This window comes from Chinchilla lanigera, unplaced genomic scaffold (assembly GCF_000276665.1).
Source record: "Chinchilla lanigera isolate Chin_1 unplaced genomic scaffold, ChiLan1.0 scaffold00147, whole genome shotgun sequence".
NCBI classification, from domain to species: domain Eukaryota; kingdom Metazoa; phylum Chordata; class Mammalia; order Rodentia; family Chinchillidae; genus Chinchilla; species Chinchilla lanigera.
The window spans coordinates 1,183,306-1,187,409 of NW_004955548.1; positions in this window are offsets into that span (position 1 = coordinate 1,183,306).

Consider the following 4,104-nt stretch of genomic DNA (forward strand, 5'->3'; position numbering starts at 1 on the left):
GAGTAAATATTTTCAAAGTAGGTATTGATGATCTTCTGAATTTCCACAGGATCTGTACTGATTTCACCCTTTTCATTCCTTACTGCATGAGTTTGAATTTTTTCTTTCCTTTTTGGATAAGGTTGGTAGGGGTTTATCAATTTTATTTATTCTTTCAAAGAACCAACTCTTAGATTCCTTGTATTGTTTTCTTAGTCTCAATTGCATTAATTTCTGCTCTGATCTTTATAATTCTTCCCCTCTTTGGGCTTTAGGCTTGACTTGCTCTTCTTTTTCTAGAACCTTGAGGTGCAGCATTAGGTTTATTATTTGTGCTCCTTCTGTTTTCCTGATTATGAATTTACCAGTATAAATTTCCCCCTGAGCACTGCTTTCATTGTGTCCTACAGGTTCTGGTAAGTTATGTTCGCATTTTCATTTGATTGCAGGTATTGTTTAATTTCTTGTTTGATTTCATCTGTTGCCCATTGGTGGTCAGGAATGTGTCATTTAATTTCCACCTGTTTATGGAGTTGTTGCAGTTTCTTTTGTCAATAAGTTCCAATTTCATTGCACTATGGTCAGATAATATGTGTGGGATAATTTCAGTTTGCATTTACTTAAGCATGTTTTATGGGTGAATATATGGACTATTTTACAGAACATCCCATGTGCAGCTGAGAAGAATGTGTATTTTGATGTTGTTGGGTGGAACACTATGTAAAGGTGTACCAAGTCCATTTGTTCATAGGTTTGTTTCAGTTCTATTATTTCTTTGCTAATTTTTTGTCTAGTTGAGCTATCTCTCTGTGACAATGGAGTGTGAAGGGCCCCTGTTACAATTGTGTTATTGCTTATTTGCTCTTTCATGTCTGTTAATATTTGTCTTATATAATTGTCTGCTCCCATATTTGGTGCATATATATTTATGATTATTATTTCTTCCTCTTGATGTTTTCCCCTAACAAGTATGTAGTGACCTTCTTTATTTCTTTTGATCATACTTGGTTTGAAGTTCACACTGTCTGCAAAGAGAATAGCTATCTCTGTTTTTTTTTCTGGGTACCTGTTGCATGGAGCAATTTTTTCCATCCTTTGACTTTCAGTCTATGAATTTCCTTTTAAGTTAAATGTGTTTCTTATATACAGCATATTATTGCATTTTGTTTTTTGATCCACTCTGCCAGTCTGTTTCTTCTGTTTGATGAATTGAGGCTGCCTTATCTTTGATAAAAAACCTTTATTTTCCTGCTATTGGTTCCCTACTTTTCCTATCTGTTTAATTGCTTGCCCTGCTTGGTGGTTTTCTTCTCTTTTTGTTCTTTGAATTGTGGTCATTGTTGTCTGTGTTCAGTCTTTCTTTTGGTACTCTGTGTAGGGTTGGTTTGGTAGTCATGAATTTATTCAGTTGTTCTTTATCATGGAAATATCTTATTTCTTCCTTAATTTTCAAAGTTAGTTTTGCAGGGTTTATCAATCTGGGTTGGAAGTTGTTTTCTTTCAGGTCCTGAAATACTTCACTCCACCCTCTTCTTGACTTCATGGTTTGTTTTGAGGAGTCTGCCATGATTCTGATGGGCTTTCCTTTATAGGTGATCTGTTTCTTTTCTCTAATAGCTTTTAATGTCCTGTTCTTTTGCTGAACTTCTGGGATCTTGATTAGGATATGTCTGTGTGTAGATTTACTTTTGTTATGGATCATTGGAGTTATATATGCCTCACTTACCTGTGTGTCAGATCTTTTTCCTATGTTTGGGAAATTTTCTGCTATTACTTCTACAAATAGTCTTTTTATGTCATTCATGTTGACTCCTGCTTTTTCACTGACACTTACCAGTCTTATATTTTTTTCTTGGTATCTTGCAGCTGTTGAATTATTATTTCCTGGTTTCTTGTTATTTTTAAGAAACCTTTCATTTTGTGATTGCTAGCTTCAATCTTGTCTTCAAGGTATGAAAGTATATGTTCAATTTCGTTCAAGCAGTTTGGCCAGTTTTCAGGAGAATTTTTAATTTCCTGGATATCTCTTTGAATCTGTTTCATGCATGCAAATTCTTTCCTATATTGTTCATTCAAGGTTTCCATCATTTTCCTGTGTTTCTCTATTTTTTTGTCTCCTTTAGATATGCTGAGCAATTCTTTCATTATGGTTGTCATTTCTTTTTTTTTTTTTTTACCAGAGAGATTATTTCTGATATGATTTCCTGTGTAAGCTCCTGGAGTTGTTTCTTTACTTCAGTTGCTATCATTTCAGAAGTTTCAGGTGTGGGACTTTCAATTTCTTCTATGTCAGTATCTCCTGGACTTGTTCTGTGTAGCCTGGAGGAGGTCTGATACTGCATTGTACTTGTCCATTTTGACATATTCCTGGGTTCCTCCAGATGAGCTGGTTGCCATGTCCCAGGCATTTCATATGGTGGCTGGCTGTGCTGTGGTTCTGTGGTATAGGGAGATGGGCCAGATGGCTGGATTCCTCTGGATGGAGGCTCCTGTGATTGTAGAGGAACAGTGGGCATGGTCTCTTCCCTCCCTTGTGGCTCAGCATGGGTCTCCAAGCCTCCCTCAGTGACAGAGGGGTGGTAGGTAGGGTCTCTCCCTTCCTGTGTGGCTCAGCACAGCTCACCAAGGCTCAAATTTTCTTAAACTAGGTTCACATACATCACATAGCAGGCCATCTGTTTCTGTCCCTCCCTCCTGACCAAAACTTCTATACAAATGTTGCAAAATGCTTTTTTTCTACATCTTTTTTCTATTATTGTTAAGTTACAAATAGTCATGGAAGTTTCAGCTTGGGTGTGTTTCTCTGAGGGTCTCTTTCCTGAAGAATCAGCCCCTCTGTGTTTCTTGGTGATTGAACTAAATCTTGTTACCAAGTAATCTTTCATTCTCTATGCTGTCATGGTTACACACTGCAACACACAATAACATTTACTCTGGGGAATTGGTACATGTACACAACATATTTCAATACCCTTATTACCTCCCTTCTTGCACTCCCCTTTTGTTTTTCTCACACAGAATTTATTTATTTATCATATAAGACCTTGTACAGTTAATTATCATATATACAGATTTAAAACCAGATTAATAGGCTAAAGAACATATAAAAATTGTATATCAATTGTACTAAGTCAAAGTATACTTTTAGATACATTTTCTATGCTGGATTACAGTACTTTCTTTTCTTTTTTGTTTTTCCTATTTTCTGATATATAATTTTTCATGTAAGAGAGAGCATGCAGTATGTGTCTGAGTTGCTTAATATTATGGTGTCCAAGTGCACCCATTTTTCTAAAAACAACTCAGGTTTATACTTCTTTATGGCAGAATAGTACTCCATTGTATGTAAATACATTTGTTCTGGCCATTCATCTTTTGATAGATATATAGACTGTTTCCAAGATTTAGCTATTATCAATTGCACTGCTATAAACATGGGTATAACACATCACTGTGGTATGCTGTCTTTAACTCTTTTGGGAAGATACCTAGAAAGGGAATAGCAGGATAACATGGACTTTCTACTTTTACTTTTTTGGGGAATCTCCATATTGATTTTCACAGTGCTTGTTTCAATTACAGTCCCACCAACAATGGAGAAAAATTCCATTCTCCTCACAGCTTTGCCAGCATTTCATATTGGTCAATTTCTTGATGGTAGCCATTCTTTCTTGAGTAAAATTGAATGTCAGTGTTTTTTTTTCTCCACTGATGAGTATCGTGCCTCCATGATCTAAACACCTCCCAAAAGCCCCCTATATGAGCACCTGAGGATTTGTGGGGACATCCAGATATAAACCATAGCATTGTTCAAGACAGTTGAATTTAGGGGTTGGGTAGGCTTTTTGAGAACCACCCATGACGTCTCTTGGCTGGTTTTTCTATTGACTTTTCTTACCGTTACACAGGAATCATTTTTAAACCCAAGTATAAGAGTGAGGTGAATGAATGTTATCTCATTCTGCTCATACTTAGAAAATGATACCACACCATGAACATATCAATTGCTACACAAATGATATTTTTGAAAATTTTCAAATTTTATGTGCAATATGGACTCAGCATTAGGTATAATCTTGGTAATGTAAAAAGCTCAAAATACCAAATCAGTATTTGTCTTAGTTA